At 41.3% G+C, this 17779-nt stretch overlaps 2 pseudogenes; both read right to left on the bottom strand.

Moving 5' to 3' along the window:
* Positions 1–15532: 15532 nt before the first annotated feature.
* LOC102239057 lies at positions 15533–15993 on the bottom strand (annotated as a pseudogene).
* A 341-nt stretch (positions 15994–16334) lies between these two features.
* LOC102245290 lies at positions 16335–16785 on the bottom strand (annotated as a pseudogene).
* Positions 16786–17779: the final 994 nt, after the last annotated feature.

The following is a 17779-nucleotide window of genomic DNA, read 5'->3' as shown; positions in this document are numbered from 1 at the left end:
TTATATTTTCCTAGCAATCGAGTATTTAACTGGAAATGGGAGGGTGAGGGAAGAGGGAGGAACGACGATATTGTTTGGCAATTGGCCAATTCTGTGAGGAAGTTTTGGGTTTTGTGGTTCTGTAGTTATTTTAGTGAACACAGTGTGCCATTCATGTAGCCCGGAGGGTTAAAAGCTGGCAATGAGTGATGGCCAATTATAAGTTATTCACATTTGGATCGATATCCCAGACATGAGCGCATTAACCCCGAAGCCTATTATCTCACACATGTGAAGCAGATTGTTTTTAATGTGATGACATTTCCACTGTCTACAAACCTGAGTTCTGATGTAGTAAAAAAACCTCAGCAGATATAAGCAGAAATAAGCAGCTGGGTTGATATCCACACAATCAGTGAAATGACATGTGCAAATTAATAGATGTCTCCTTGCATCACTTAGGGGTTCAGCTTGAGTGTTGATGACCTTGGTGAATTTCTTCTAGTTCCTCATCTATTCCCCATCTCCTTGGGATTCCAGTTCTCCCCAGCATCTAGAAACCTCTCTCCTTTTAATGTCTGTAGATTATAAATCCCTGTCTTTAGGCTATTTTTTATTTTCCAAGATATTGATTTTTAGACCTGTTGGTGCTATAACTTTGATCTATTTTAATCTTCTTTGCATCTCTCCATAACAATTTTAAGTAATGGGCAGACTTTCTTTATAGATGGAATGCTCATACCTCCTAAAGATATATCATCGCACCTATTAGAATCATTTATTCACACACTATCCCATTTTCCATCTCTGTAGGAGCAGGCAAATTTTTCTTAAAACCATTATGTCTACAGCTAATGAATTGAACTTAAAATTAACTGTGAAATACATGGCTGCGTCTCACACTTGTTTTTTGTTTAGAGGTTCCTCTTTGAGGCTGGCTGCATAAGCATCCCTTTTGTGGTCCTCAAGTAAGGAGGAAAAGCTCTGATTTTTTACTAAAATATTAAAAACAAAACCGCAGACGAATATCTTCCTGTCTGATCCACAATGTCACCTCAATGATTCATAATTTAAATTTTGATTTTACAACACTTAGTATTATAGAATCATGTTTTCCCAATCTATAAATTGGAGACTATCTACCCAGCCTGCTCACACAATTATTGTGAATATTAAATGCATTTGCAAAGTATAAAACACTATACAAAACATATATACATGTACATTTAAGAGTGGGTCTCATTTGGGGGTGCTTTTGCCTCCCCCAGGGAACATTAGCAATGTCTGGAGACATTCTGGGGGTCAAAACTTGGTGGGGGAAGATTGGTATCGAGTAGGTAGAGTCCACAGATGCTGCTAAATATCCTGTAATAGAACAGTCCCCACAACAAAGAATTATCTGGCCCCACATGTCAATATGCTAAGGTTGAGAAACCCTGAGTATGATATAAGAAGCAGAAATTGAGTTTGTTCAATAATCATCCTCTCCCCAGCTCTTCTCCCAAGTCTAACTGTGCTTATAGACGCTCTGTTAACTAATCTCTCCTGTGGGCAGGCTGAACGAGGTAATGAAATGCTAATTGAAAGTGCCACTCCTTCTACAGGTCATTAGACAGAGGAAGCAAATTTGATAAACACTATTTTTAACTTTTCTTATTAATTAACAAACATGTAGACAATATTTAGCTGCTGGAAGAATTGGGATGAGCAGTTAGTCTATGTTTTTATTTCCAAGCTCTATTTTATCTTTAATGCAATACCTAATCATTAAAGAGTAGAATCCTAGAATCCAGTGTGGTTGCTAGAGATATTTGTTTCACCTTCCTTAGGTCAGTGACTAAGTCATCGAAGACAGATGGTGTCTAATCTGTTCCCCCCGTTAATTGCCATCCTAATAGCAACGATAGCATGTATTCAGCATTGACAGGGTGTGGACACTTTACACGCATGACCTTATTTTGTCTCCACAGCAACTCTGAAAAATCTGTAGGTATATCATACTAGTCAAAATCTTTTTTTAGAACCTTTGGAAAAAGTTTAGAAATAGAACTTTCTGCAGTTGAAGCTCGCTCTGCTGCTTGTTCAATTCTCCTAAAATGGTCAATAAAGAAATATTTTACTCAGAAGTTGCTATCTGCAGAGCTTTTAGAGAATGCAATAATATTTCCTTCAAGAAACATGAGCTTTAGCTTGAACACTATAGTACAAATCTTTATAAATACAGTATAACCAGCTAATGATCTAAATGTTTGCTAATAAGGTAATGGTTATTTAAATTTTTGAATAGATCTTTATATATTTTCTAGAGGCCTGGTGATTCATGCACGGGTGGGGTCCCTCAGGGTGGCCTGCGGAGATCGGGCCCTAGCTTGTGCCCCCAGCCCCGCAGCCCTGCCTGACACCGTACCTTGGCCTGGTGCCTCCCACTTGCCAGCCCGCCCCCTTCCACCACCGTTGGTCATGGTCTGTGGGGTGATTGGCAGGGTGATTGGGCCCCCGCTCACACCTGCCTTGGCCTGGCACCGCCCACTCACCTACACCACCATCTGCTATGGTCCTGCTCTCCTCAGGCCCATCAGGGCTGGCAGTACCTCCACTGCTGCCTGCTGCCAGTGCCATGCTGCCAACGCCCGCCATGTTCTGTGCTGCCCCCTGGTGGTCAGTGCACATCATAGTGAGCAATTGAGCTCCTGGTTGGTCAAATTCCTGCTCGAGGGGACAATTTGCATATTAGGGTTTTATTATAGAGGATAGATAGATGACCTCAACACAGTGAATTTAATAAATAAGCTATTTGTGGAGCAGTATGTATAGCATAATACTTATATGTTGAACATATATCATTTATACCTTCTTAAATAGGCAAATTGTCATGTGGAGGAAGTTTTGCCAAATTGTGAAGTGAGGTTTCAGAGACATTTTGTCTATGTAATTTAAATGTTTTATAATGATCATGTATCATTCTAAAGAGCAACAAAGATATTTTTATTTAAAATATACAGCAGTGTAAATTAATAGTAGCTCAAGATAGCCATGCAAAATATAATTTATCACAAAGTGGAAATAATAAACTAAATAATAGCTAATATTAGTCGAATGCTTACTCTGTACCTGTTGTGGTTCCAAGCATTTTGCATACATGAACTCATTTACTTATCACAACTCTTTGAGATTAGTCCAATATGCACTCTTATTTTATCAATGAGGAAACAGAGTCAAAGAAAAGGTGAATAAGTTGCCCAAAGTCACAGAACTAGTATTTGGTTGAGTCAAAACTTGAACTCAGGCAATCTGGCCTCAGAGCCCATAAGCTGAATCTTCATCTGCAAGTGGCAGATGGATGACCTCAGGGAGCACTAGAGACCTTTGGAGGGGAAGGGATGTATAAACTTCAGGTCATGCCGGGTTCTCTCTGCAGGTAATAACCAGGTTCCTTCCAGACTCTGAGCCCCTGTGGGACAAACACAGTATCTGGGGTACATTTTCCCCTCAGCATCCAGAATCGAGTCCCCCGCTTATAGACAGCAGGTATTTGACACATACTTGTTGTATTTAAAGTAATATAAGATGAATTCATTTTCTTAGTGTGGTTAGAATCCACTTTTATTCCTTGTCATAGACAAGTTCTTCATGTGGAAGAGGGTTTGACTGTTCTGTGTATGGTAAGAGGTTAGAGAAGGTGTGCATTTTGTTAATCATCAATGTGCATTCTTTTTAAAATATATATATATATATTTTTTTATTGATTTCAGAGAAGAAGGGGGAGGGAGAAACAGAGAAACATCAATGATGAGAGAGAATCATTGATTGGCCGCTTCCTGCAAGCCCCTACTGGGGATCGAGCCCAAAACTTAGGCATGTGCCCTGACCAGGAATCAACCGTGACCTCGTGGTTCATAGGCTGACGCTCAACCACTGAACCATGTCAGCCAGGCATCAATGTGCATTCTTGAATGCCTGTCACATGCAGGCAGTGTGTTGGGGACACAATAAGACACAAAGTCTTGGGTTTCACGGAGCTGACATCTCAGTGGTGAAAGTTGTAAACTGGGAATACACCGGGAACACTGGTAGTGCTTGGCCCTTAAGGATGCCGTTTCGACAGTTGTCTGAAAGGTTTATTCCGTAATAAAGTGTTACTTTAATAGATAACGGAGGGAAAAGTTCTAATGCCAGACAAGTCACTGATGCTGTATTATTAAAACAAGAAAATTAAACCTAATGGCACCAGAGGGAAAATAGTAAAAATGATTTTCTGGTCACATGTTGTTAACCATAATGAAATTAATAGAGGAATGGTGAGGGGCAAAGGGCTGGGTTGTTCCTACCCTCAAAGCCTGGCACAGTTGGCAGGCGATGAAAGCGGCTGTGTCTTTCCAGCTTAACTCTTTCCTGGACTGTACATCCCACCCCAAAATGCATGTGTGGCCTTGGTATTCCCAGGGGCCATGAAGCGCACCTGAAATCATTTTCAGACAAACCTCAGGGTTACCTTTTGTTGTCCTTGGAGACAGAAAATACGCTCTTACCTCTCTTCTGGATTCATTTTCAAAAATGATTCTTGGAAATGAGTTTTCCTTAGACACATTCATATATAATGACAGGCTAATATCTTACACACCATTACTGTATGTAATAACAGTGTGACAAAACTGACAAGAACTAGACTATAGATGTAAGGCAATTAGCTGTGGAGGGAGAGTCATCCGGCAGAAAGGATGAGCATCATCATACCGGGTGGTGACTTAATGGTTACTAAGTGATGAATGGGGACATCTCCTGAGGCGAAATTTCAAATGAATGAAAATTGTCCTTTTGGCCCCACTCTTCCTTTTGGCACACGCTGCCGAGTCCTTCCTGCCATGGAGAAAAGTGTCGGTAGGTAGCTCTCATTGACTGCTGATGGGCTCATTCACCGTAAGGTATAAGGGGCTCATCATGTCACCCGTTTAAGTTTCGGGAAATGCTTATGGCAGGAATGGGGGGTTAATGATGCGATTTTAGGGATCAGTGAGGAGATGTTTTAGATTTAAGGACTTGCTCAGGTACTCTGCAGCTCCCTTTGCAGCCTGGGTGCAGGGAGGAGCGGCTACGTAGCGTCCTGTGGAATTGGTCAGTCTGGGATGGAGTCCCAGTCGGCCACTTTCTAGCTGTGCCATCGTCAACGTTTTCCTCTGCTGTGAACTGGGGCTAACCATCCGCTCTGCCTCCTGGAGCTGTTTTGAGGCTGAAATGGATGAATTTGGCAGAGCCTGCTGCATAGTTAGAGCCCCACAAACCCCAGCTGCTCTTCGGTTACATGTGCCTCACAAAGAGCGTGCGGATGACTCAGGTTCCTGAGAGTGAGCGGTGGGGGGAGGAGGGAGCACTGTCCCCTCTTCCCTTCTGGTCCTCCCGTCCTGGTGAGAGCCCAGTTACCTGTCAGGTCATTGTCTGCCTGAGGGATAGGGGAAGCTTCGCCTGCTCCTACCTGTTCCCTTGCTCACTTTGCTCCTTCTTTTCCTCAGACACACCAGGTGGGCTCCCAGTGAGGTCCCTGCACTAGCTGTTGCCCACACACCCCTGGGCTACTTCCTTACCTCCTCCAGGTTCTTCCTCAAATACCACCTACTTGAGGCTTACTCCCACCACCCTGTCACAGCCGCACCCACCCTCTCCCTGTCACTATTCCGGATACCACGTGCCCTGCTTTTTTATTCATTTCAATAGCTCTCACCACTTTCGGGGATACTAATATTTACTTCTTTATTATGATTTTTGTTTATGTATTTCTCCCCCAACCAGGAGGTAAGTTCCCACAGGGCAGGGATTTTTGTGTTTGGGGTTCATTGATGCATCCCAAGTGCTTAGAACAATAGTATAGTGGGCCCTGAACAAATGTTTGGTGAACAAATGAATGGTTAAAATGAATGCATGAACTGCAAAGCAGTTGCAAATAAATTGAAATGCAAAGATAAATCACCATCTCTCGTCACCTAACTAGGAAATCTAGGATTCATCTTTGAATCTTCTTTCCTCTTTCCTCTGCATATACAACCATATTTTTTTCCCTTCTCCTACGGTTCCTTGCTACATTCTGATTCAAGGATTATTTATGTAAAATACCAATTTGTTTAAGCCACTTCAACCCTTAAAAACCTTCAGTGCCTCCCTGTCAACCCAGGATGAAACCCTAACAGTTTTGCCACTAACAAACCCTGTGAGTTAGACAGAATAATTACACACACACACCCAACACATACAGATCTCCATGTCATAATCCTGAGAACCTGTGACTATGTTAGATTACAGATGGAATTATTGTTGTTAGTCAATTGAACTAAAAATAAGGAGATTAATCTTGGTATATAGGTAGGCCTAATATATCACAAAGGGTCCTTAAAAAGTGGAAGAAAGAGTCAGGGGGAAACATGACTACAGATGAAGGTCACAGTGATGCAATGTGAGAAGGACTTGACTAGCTAACTTTGAAGATGGAGGAAGGAGGCCACAAGCCAACTATGCTAGCAGCTTCTAGATTCTAGAAGCTGAAAGGCAAGGAAATGGATTCTAGAGCAACCCTCGAGCCTCCAGTGATAGAAAATTCATACACTGTGCAACTTTTCTCTTTCCTCTTTGGATTTAGCTTTTTTGAAGCTACACCAACTTTTTAAGGCTATTGTGAGGTTTAAAAAACTATTTGTAAAATGCTTAACCATAGTAGGTGCTGAATAAATAATAGCCCTGAGCTCTCATCATCATTTCCTTCCAAACCATATTGTCATTTCCAAGGGTAACCCATCCCATCATTCACTCTTTTATTTACAGGGAACAACCCAATGCCTGCCTAGTAAACCTCATCTTAGTAAACCTCGTCCAGGGACTGGGCGGACATCCATTGATCCCCCTGGACGGCAGCACCTGGCTGGCTGACAAGGCTTCCCAAACCTCACTCCCATGCCAGGCAAGTAGTATCTACTCTCTCTCTCTGCTTCTTCACCTCCATGATTCATATAATAACCATGTGAAGTAGTTACTATTATTCCCAGAGGCTTGGATAATGGTGAGGCAAGCAAGGTGGCATGGGTACAACATTTAAGAAGGCACTCTCAGGTTTGTGCAAGTCCTGGTCCTGATTAGCCCCATGTTATTGACAAGGAAACACAGGTTCAGGGAGATGAAGTATCTTGCTGCAGGTGGCAGAGGAGACAGTGCCCGTGTTCTTACTTTACTTTCCCCAAGCTCTTAGAGCAGAGCCTGGCACACAGCTAATGCTCAGTAACTTCTCCAAAGAATAAACTGAGGTGGTAGGTCGGGTAGCAAGTTGGCCTGGTGGTTGGTGTATGTAGAAGTAGTAACAATGATGATGAGAACAATAAATATTAACCCTTACACATGTCTGCTGTGTGCTAGACACTTGCTAAGTGCCTTTGTGTATAATTCTCCTCACAACAACCCTATAGTCAGGCATTATTATGATCATTTTCATTCCAATGTGAAGCAGTTGAGGCTGTCAGAGAAATGGACCCCCTCGACTGAGGTCATACAGCTGGTAAGTTTTTATTAAACCTAGTGTGTGAGCCTGAGCGGCCTGGCTCAGGAGCCCTTAAACTTGATTTTGTCGCTTTCATTTGAAAGGTCTGATTGACTGTGTTGTCTGACTAAGCATAATCAGAGGCTAGTTACCCATCTAAGGGTTAGCTCTGAAGTTTCAAGGGTCTGATGGTGTTTTAAGGAGGACAGGCCTGTCTGATGGCAGCAGGCCCGGCGTAGGAATGAGATATTGAAGGAGGCATTGAAGCTGAAGGAGCCACACTCGGGAAAGCAGACATGCCAACCCCGTTCCTGTGAAGTGCGTTTACTCATCTGTTATGAGCTCACTCTAATGCAACTTTACTTTTGGTGTAATAAATTGTATTAACTTTATGCTTCAGTGAGTTATCTCTCAAAATAGAAAAATGTATATTTCCAGGAGTCTTCTTTCATTTACACATGGAAGTCTATGGAGTTTAAAAAATGGCTTTTAAGAGCCTCACTGATGGCTAAGAAATTGCTATTTCAGTCTTGAAAATTGCCTTTTCTACCAGAAACACCGAGCAAGGAAATCAGACCATCTGATCTTGCTGGATTGAAAAAAATTACTCAGGTGCTGAGATGGCCTTTCCCCCTTATGAAAAAAATTAAACCTCAAGTTCCCTCTCTGGAATACCTAATAAGTAAGATAACAAAGGAAGCAAACGGTATCATTTCTTTCAATGAAAGAAGGCACCCAAATGTTCTGAGCCTGTTTTTCTCTCTTGTGGTGAGATTCAGATAACTATGAGTTTATTGTTAACTTTCTCCAAGCAAAGAGCTTAATGTCCCATCTTTAGACCACAGCCACCTTCCTTAGGTTTGTAATGATTTGGCTATATCCCTATAATTTGAGTGGCCTAAGTCTAATAGCACCGCCTAAACACTTTCCTTTCACAGTCATGTAAAAAAGTTGAACACTTCTTTATACACAACTGTGGAAAGTGAAAGAGCCTTCCCAAATACTCCCCAGTGTGGGAAGACTTGCTTGCATGTTCCTGGTGGTTGCCTTCCACCCTTGATTGCAAATATCTTCTGTCAACACAATTCTTGATCTCGTCTTGGTCGTCTGCCAGCTACTGATCTCTCTGCTGCTTCAGCCCAAGGATGCTTTTATTTCCTTTTTTGAAAAAGACTCTCTAACAATATTATGGAATGGGATGGACTTTTAATGGAAGTTAGGGACTCAGTGGGAAATTACATCATAAAACGGGAAGCAACTAAAAATGAATTTTGGTTTCCAACTAGGATGTAGAAAGTTGAAGTGTTGTTACCACCCTACCAACAAGAAAAACTTAAATAATTGACAAAATTATAAATTTTCTTGAAGCTCTCAGAAAATTGAGTTCATGGGGAAAACAACTAGACTAAAGTCTAAGGAAAGTTAAGGATTCCTAAGGAGAGGGAGGTTGTCAACCCTGGCAGAACTCAGGAGCCACCTGGTAAAAAGAGTTGGGTTAAATTTGTTAATGAATTACTAAAGACTAGGTGCCATCCAAGCAAGAAAAATCCACATCTATAGACCCTTCTCCAAGCTCTTAGAGCAGAGCCTGGCACACAGCTAATGCTCAGTAACTTCTCCAAAGAATAAACTGAGGTGGTAGGTCGGGTAGCAAGTTGGCCTGGTGGTTGGTGTATGTAGAAGTAGTAACAATGATGATGAGAACAATAAATATTAACCCTTACACATGTCTGCTGTGTGCTAGACACTGTGCTAAGTGCTTTGTGTATAATTCTCCTCACAACAACCCTATAGTCAGGCATTATTATGATCATTTTCATTCCAATGTGAAGCAGTTGAGGCTGAAGCAGAAATGGACCCCCTCGACTGAGGTCAGACAGCTGGTAAGTTTTTATTTACCCTAGTGTGTGAACCTGAGCGGCCTGGCTCAGGAGCCCTTAAACTTGATTTTGTCGCTTTCATTTGAAAGGTCTGATTGACTGTGTTGTCTGACTAAGCATAATCAGAGGCTAGTTACCCATCTAAGGGTTAGCTCTGAAGTTTCAAGGGTCTGATGGTGTTTTAAGGAGGACAGGCCTGTCTGATGGCAGCAGGGCCGGCGTAGGAATGAGATATTGAAGGAGGCATTGAAGCTGAAGGAGCCACACTCGGGCTGAGGGGTTGACATTTGAGCAGAGACCTGAATGAAGTAAGATAGCCAGCCATGCAGGTGTCTAATGGAAGAGTCTTCCAGGCAGAAGGAAGGACATATACCCTGATGCATATACTTGGTACCTGTGTGACTGCTTGGCTTGTGTGAGAAACAGCAATGTGGCAAGTGTGGCTGGAGCAATGTGTTAGAGGAGAGTGCAGGCTGATCAGGTCTGAAACACAGGTTAAAGCAGATGCTGTTGGACTTTGCAGGCTGTGATAAGAAGTTTCTACATGGTGAGCCTGGCTAGAGGTTCATCAATCTTGTTTATCTTTTCAAAGAACCAGCTCTTGGTTTCACTGATCTTATGTATTGGTTTTTTTTTGTCTCTATGTCATTTATTTCTGCTCTGATCTTTATCTCCTTCCTTCTGCTCACTCTGGGCTTTTCTTAATCATTGATCAGCTGCCTCCTGCACGCCCCACACTGGGGATCGAGCCCACACTTGGGTATGTGCCCTGACTGGGCATCAAACTGTGACTTACTGGTTCATAGGTCAATGCTCAATGACTGAGCCACACTGACCAGGAAAAGAACAAAGGTTTTAAGACACTGGGGGGAGAACAGCAACCCCTGCAACCCCTAAGGCATTGTGAAGACCTGTGTGGCTGAGGGGTGGATAAAAGGAAAAATAAAATAAATCTTATATTTAAAGAGATAGGGCAAGAAACCACTTAGGGCCCAGGACATTTGAGGTCTCTTATGACTCTGATACCTAAGTGGGAGGTAAGATCATTAAGGAAGTCTTACCTCTGAGCCCAGCCGGTGTAGCTCAATGGTTGAGCATCGACCCATGAACCAGGAGATCACGATTTGATTCCCAGTCAGGGCAGATGTCTGGGTTGCAGTTTTGATCCCCAGTGGAGGGCCTGCTGGAGGCAGCCTATTGATAATTCTCTCTCATCATTGATGTTTCTATCTCTCTCTTTGCCTTCCTCTCTCTGAAATTAATAAAAATTTTATATATATAGAAAGTCTTACCTCTGAGATCCAGAGATCCAGAGCCTGTCTAAGGCTTAGGCTGGACTAAAACAACAGACATTCCCCTCCCCCTTCTCCCAGCCTCCACTCCCACCAAGCTGGAAAGCACTGAGTAACAAGCAACGGCAGTCTTCTAGAGGAAGGACAGGTTCTTTCTAAGGCACAGGTGTACAGATAAAACACAAATCTGAAGATGGAGTAGGAATGTTGAGAAAATCCCCTTGCCAAGCCAGCCTCCACATAAATAATTTTTAATTGCTCTAAAAGTAAGTGACATTTTGTAAAGAAGTAGCAATGTAGTTTGGTTTAAAGCACATGTAGAAGAAAGATATATGCAAACAATAGCACAAAAGATGGGAGGCTGAAGTTGGAAATATATAGTTATAATGTTAAGTTATTTTACTAAACATGAAATAATATTATTTAAAGTAGCATGATATAAACACTAGGGTAACCACTAAAAACTTTAAGAGATTTTTTTTCTTAAAAAAAACCCAGCGAATTGTGGAAATATAAAGCAAGAAGAAAAAAAGCAGGCCAAAGAACAAAGAACAGATGGAATAAATAGAAAACAGCTAGTGAGAGTGTCGATTATAGCCCAGTCATATCATTAATTACATTAAATGTAAATGATCTGAATATACCAATTAAAAAAACAGGGACTGCCAGAAGGGGGGAAAATGACCTGTATGTATATAAGAAACTCATTTCAATAACGACTTAGGTTGGTTGAAAATGAAAGAATAGAACAAGACATACCATGCAAACACCAACCAAAGAGCGTTGGAGTGGTCATATGAATATCATACTAAGTGAAATTCAGAACAAGGACTATTACTAGGGATAAAGAAGGACATTACATGATGATGAGGGGTCAGTTCACCAGGAAGATATAGCAATCCTAAATGTAGTTGCATCTAACAACAGGGCCTCAAAAACTGGTAGGACTGGAAGGAGAATTAGAGAAACCCACAGTCACAGTCGGAGGCTTCAGAACTCCACTCTCAATAATTGAGAGAACACGATGGCAGAAAATCATTAAGGATACAGAAGGCTTGAAGAACTCTGTCTTCTGTATCTGTATCTAATTGACAGTGATAGTCCACTAAACCCAACAACAGCAGAATACACAGTCTTTTCAGTTGCCCATGGAACACTCACTGAGATAGACTATATTCTGGAACATAAAACACACCTCAAAAAAACACACCAAAAAAAACCCAGTAGAAGCTTTGAAATGACAACTTTTCTTTAATACTTTCAAAATTCAAGATCACATTTTAGAAAAAGGGCTCAGGTTAGAGAACTTCTGCTTCTCAGCCAGCCTGTAGTCTCTGTAAGTGGAAGGGACCACTACTTCCAGAGCAAATCCGGGGAGGCATGACCCCACCATTACATTGCATATTAGTTGGTTATTCAAGTGGAAAGGGGCTAGATGTGAGGAAAGCACTCAAAAGGCTGAATTGAAGGGCTTGTGTTCATACTTCTTTAAATGGAAAAAAAAGGAAATACCAGTTCTCCCATTCCTTGAAACTGGGAGTGTATTAAATCATTCTTCCACTTGACAAATATTTTAGGGCTTACTATGCATCAGCCACTTTTCTAAGGGCTAAGGATATTGTGCCGAGCCAGCTCAGCCAAGGGTTCCACAAGCCTGAGTGAGGGTGGTGAAAGATGGAGAAATGACAAAGAGAATAAGCTGAGTCTAGGTGGATTATCCTGTGACTGGCTGAGGCCACAGAGAGAGATCCAGAGGCAAGCTGAGCCTTTATTTTATAGCCAGAGGTAAACAAGGTAGTGGTCACCATAGTTACAATGTTCTTGTGAGTTTCACTTGTTTTGGCAGCACTTGCTGCACCTCCCACAGCCCATTAGCTACCCAGATAAGATCTAGGGGGCGTCATAAGGTCAAGCCTAATTATGCTAAGAGGACTGTGCCCTCTAAGCTGGGACTTGTTTGTGGCTTTGCCAACAGGTCAGTCGGAGGCTTAACCCTATAGCTGTGCCCTACAGATATGAAGCTAAAAAAGCAGTGAACGAAACAATAAAGGAACTGGCTTCATGGAGCTGAAATTGTAGTGAGAGAGACAGACCCAAACACATCAATATATAATTTAACACCAGATAGTGATAAGTGCTGGGAAGAAGAAGAAACAAACAAACAAAAATGGCATGGGCTGCTATTATGAGTGATGGTCTAGAAAAGACTCCCTGGGGCCTTCTTTTTCTGACCTTACTCTATTCCTTATTCTGTGTCTTTATTTCATCTTTGAGGAGTTGATATTTTCTAATTGATTTTTTTTTTTCTAGAAAGAGAAAGGGAGAGGGAGAGTTAGAATCATCAGTCAGCTGCCTCCTGCACGCCCCCTACTGGGGATCAAGCCCCGAAACCTGGACATGTGCCCTGACTGGGAATCAAACTGGTGACCTCTTGGTGCACAGGGTGTCATTCAATCAACTGAGCCACACTGGCCCGGGCTGAGGGGTTGACATTTGAGCAGAGACCTGAATCAAGTAAGATAGCCAGCCATGCAGGTGTCTGATGGAAGAGTCTTCCAGGCAGAAGGAAGGACATATACCCTGATGCATATACTTGGTACATGTGTGACTACTTGGCTTGTGTGAGAAATAGAAATGTGGCAAGTGTGGCTGGAGCAATGTGTTAGAGGAGAGTGCAGGCTGATCGGGTCTGAAACACAGGTTGAAGCAGATGCTGTAGGATTTTGCAGGCTGTGATAAGAAGTTTCTACAGTGTCTCCTTTCCCTGAAATGCCATGGGGAACTTATTGTTGGACACACATACAGGAGCATACCTCAAATGTAGCCTCCCGTAGAGGTTTTTTTTGGGTGGGGACATTGTTGTCTTAGTTGTATTTTTTTCATTGTCAGAAGGACTCCTTTGCACTGTTACAAGGGAAAATTACAAAGAGTTGGATAAATGCAGGAATCCATTGCTGGTCCTGCACATACCACAGGGAAGCTGGTGACGGCTGGGGTCAATGTAAGGGCTGCTTCAGGGGGAGTCAGATTGAAATTAGATGCCTTAGTTCTGGGACCAATCAAAATAATGGGACCACTCTGGCATTGTTTAAACATCCCCCCTCCAGATCACTACTGGTTTCCTTCTTCTAGTAAAAGAGACATCTGCTTCCGTGTGGAAGAGGCTTCAGGCCCTGAATTATGGTGAGGTAATTCATGCTTAACTGTGAATGGCTGCATAGCCCTCAGCCCTGCACCTCCTAACGCACACAAGATACTAATTATTAGACTATAATTCACACTGTGTGAGTTCTTATTGCTTATCTTTCTTGTAGGAAACAGATAGCTAGGAACCTATAGTGCCCGTGAATGACCAGTATGCTCACTCGGATAGCATCAGGCAAGCAATTCCGCATAAACTGAAGAAGGTAAGAGTGTAAAGAAACAGAACAAAATGGCCTTCGAGAGACAAGGATTGTTTTTCACAAAGTGCATTAACTAACTGACAATGGTTGCAATGGCACCGGGCCTGCTCAGACAAAAACTTTCTATTAAAACTTTAGTCCCTCTCGTAAGGAAAAGGGCCTATAAACTAATCATGCATTCTCTTTTAAAGTGATTCTAAAAAGCACTGAGACTTGTCTGTGCGTTCAACTACAGATCTGATGAAACTTTTGTGATGGATTTGGGAAACCTATTATTTTGTCATAGCTTAAGGAAAAAGCTGTAGTATCCTTTAATGGTTCAAGTACTAGAACTTGTGAAACCATGGGAATAATACAAATTGGTGGAAAACAATAACATTCTCACAGCTGGACCATCTGGTGGGTTATTCAGACATAACAGTGTATATCACGGAACGGCTGCCATAAACCACCAGATGAAGATAAGAGCTGGCATCGACTTCTAATTTTCCAAGGCTTAAATCGCCTTTAGTTCCTTAGGTTCTGGGAATGGTCTCAGAATCTTCCAAAATGTGATCTTTTTAAAAACAAGTTGTGATGCTAGTCGCCTTTAGGACAAGAACCTGACATCTTCATGGTCAATCCTGTGCCAGTAAAGTGTGTCCTTCTTCAAATACATGTCATGTGCTCTGTTATACAATTATACACACACTGTCCTGCTCAAAGAACGTCTTCTGCTTTTATTTAGCTCATTTTTAAAGCTGCTTTATTTTTATTTTTTATTTTTTTAGCAGAACGTAGTGGATAGAAGAACACCTTTGATCCCATATTGTGTGAACCCTGGCTCCACCACTTACTAGCTATATAGCAAGTTACTTATCCTTTTGGGCCTCCATTTTCTAATCTTAAAATGGGATAATATTAGTACTTAACCCAAATGGTTGTTGAGAGAAATAAGTAAGTTAATTAAGGGCTTAGAACACTGCCTGTCACCTAGTGAGTCATCTTCGTCACAATGATAATCATTCATTTTATGAGTAAGTAGAATTGGAGGTAGCCTCATGTTCTGATTCTTTCTCGATGGCCAGTACAATGGTTTATACATAAAGAGATCTCACTAATAGTTAATAAATCCAGATCATATTGTATAAATATGAACAATAATAGTAATAACATTAAAAATAATGCATTTATTGAGCTACTATTATGTAACAGGCATTGTTCTAATCTAGATGCTTTACACAGTCAGCAGGTTATTTATTAAGTGACTGCTGACTGACTAAGATATTGGGGATGCAGCAGTGAACCAAATAGACCTGGCTCTTGCCTTATGAAGTAGTTACTGTTAGCATTCTTTTGTAGGTGACGAAATAGAAATTTAACTTTTTTATTGCCACAATGTTAGGAAGTGGCAGCTTCCTGACTTGAAAGCCCAAGTTCTGACATACATATATTAGTTCATGTCTTTTATTAACTCATATACAATTACTTGTCATCCGGTTTGTTGAAGCAAGAGGTCAGACAACATTTGCCATAATAATGTATGTCAAAGTGCCTGGCCATAAAACTCCAGCACCACATTCATCTGAAGGGCACTCCCGACAAAGGCAACTGATTTTGCCATTCTCATCCACTTTGTAGTATTTCAGGACAGCCAGCTTCACCTTCTTTCTCTTATGCTTATTCTTCTTGGGAGTAAGACTTCTTCCTTTACTTAGCACCACCAAGAAGTCTCAACACAAGATGAAGAGTGGACTCCTTTTGAATGTTGTAGTCAGACAAAGTAATCTGTCGTCCAGTTGCTTGCCAGCTAAGATCAGTCTTTGCTGATCAGGAGAAATTCCTCCCTTATCCTGGATCTTGGCCTTTACATTTTCTATCGTATCCAAGGGTTCAACCTCAACAGTGATGTTCTTCTTTATAAGGGTTTTCATGAAAATCTGCATCTTGGTGGTGGTTCCACCGTAGATGGTGGATTGGAAAGGAAGAGCCACTGTTTTCCTTCCTTGGTTTAACACCAAAGGCTTTGATGTTAAACTTGGGGCATTTTGAGCACCATAAAACATAATGTTGGTAATGGGTTGTAACATATTGAATACTTTTAAAAAATCCACGACTCACAAAGGGGGGTGGGATGGTAGTAAAAGGAAGTTCTTCTTTAAAGAAGAATGCCAAGAATATGTTGACAGGGCAATGGAAAGAAAAGGCAAGGGTTAATAATAGGCCCTAAAACTTCTACGGGGTTAAAGTTTATTGGAGATCTGGTTATTCACACAGTGTCAAAGTATCACTCTTTGTTGAAGCAAGAGGTCAGACAACATTTGCCATAATAATGTCTGTCAAAGTGCCTGGCCATAAAACTCCAGCACCACATTCATCTGAAGGGCACTCCCGACAAAGGCAACTGATTTTGCCATTCTCATCCACTTTGTAGTATTTCAGGACAGCCAGCTTCACCTTCTTTCTCTTATGCTCATTCTTCTTGGGAGTAAGACTTCTTCCTTTACTTAGCACCACCACGAAGTCTCAACACAGATGAAGAGTGGACTCCTTTTGAATATTGTAGTCAGACAAAGTGATCTGTCGTCCAGTTGCTTGCCAGCTAAGATCAGTCTTTGCTGATCAGGAGAAATTCCTCCCTTATCCTGGATCTTGGCCTTTACATTTTCTATCGTATCCAAGGGTTCAACCTCAACAGTGATGTTCTTCTTTATAAGGGTTTTCATGAAAATCTGCATCTTGGTGGTGGTTCCACCGTAGATGGTGGATTGGAAAGGAAGAGCCACTGTTTTCCTTCCTTGGTTTAACACCAAAGGCTTTGATGTTAAACTTGGGGCATTTTGAGCACCATAAAACATAATGTTGGTAATGGGTTGTAACATATTGAATACTTTTAAAAAATCCATGACTCACACAGGGGGGTGGGATGGTAGTAAAAGGAAGTTCTTTAAAGAAGAATGCCAAGAATATGTAGACAGGGCAATGGAAAGAAAAGGCAAGGGTTAATAATAGGCCCTAAAACTTCCACAGGGTTAAAGTTTATTGGAGATCTGGTTATTCATACAGTGTCAAAGTATCACTCCCCAGATTGTTTATTAATTATAAAGGGAAATGATACCTTTACAATGAATCAAATTTAACATATCCAATAATAAGACAAGCTCACCTTATGCAATGCAATAAGGAATACACTGCATTGTCTGTGTATCGCTCTTGCAATATCCTAACTCTAATCCGAAACAAAATCCAAGAGACGGGCTATTCTATGTTAAAACAGACCAAAGAGCTATAACAACCAAATGCAATGCTAAAACCTTGTTTGGATTCTGAATCAAAACTTAAAAAAAACAGAGAGGACATTTTGGCATCAAACAGGAAGATTTGAGTATGGGCTGTAAACTAGATGATAATACTGAATTAAATTTCTTGGTTGTGATAATGGTATTGTGGGGGTTATGAAAGAGAATATCTGATTCTTAAGATAAATATGCTGAAGCCTTTAGGGACAATGTGTCATAATGTCTGCAATATAATTTCCAGTGCATCAGCTCAAAAAGTGTGTGTGTGTGTATACACACGTTATCTATTCCTCTATGAGAGATATTAAGGAAGCAAATATGGAATAAACACTAATCTAGAGGAAGAGTATACAGGTGTTTGTTGTATTTTTTTTTCAACTTTTGGGTCTTTGAAATTTTTCAAAATTAAAAGTTGGGAGAAAAAATGCAAACA

This window comes from Myotis brandtii, unplaced genomic scaffold, assembly GCF_000412655.1.
Source record: "Myotis brandtii unplaced genomic scaffold, ASM41265v1 scaffold686, whole genome shotgun sequence".
NCBI lineage: Eukaryota > Metazoa > Chordata > Mammalia > Chiroptera > Vespertilionidae > Myotis > Myotis brandtii.
The sequence above is the reverse complement of the archived record's forward strand: the minus strand, read 5'-3'. Positions and strand labels throughout refer to the sequence as shown.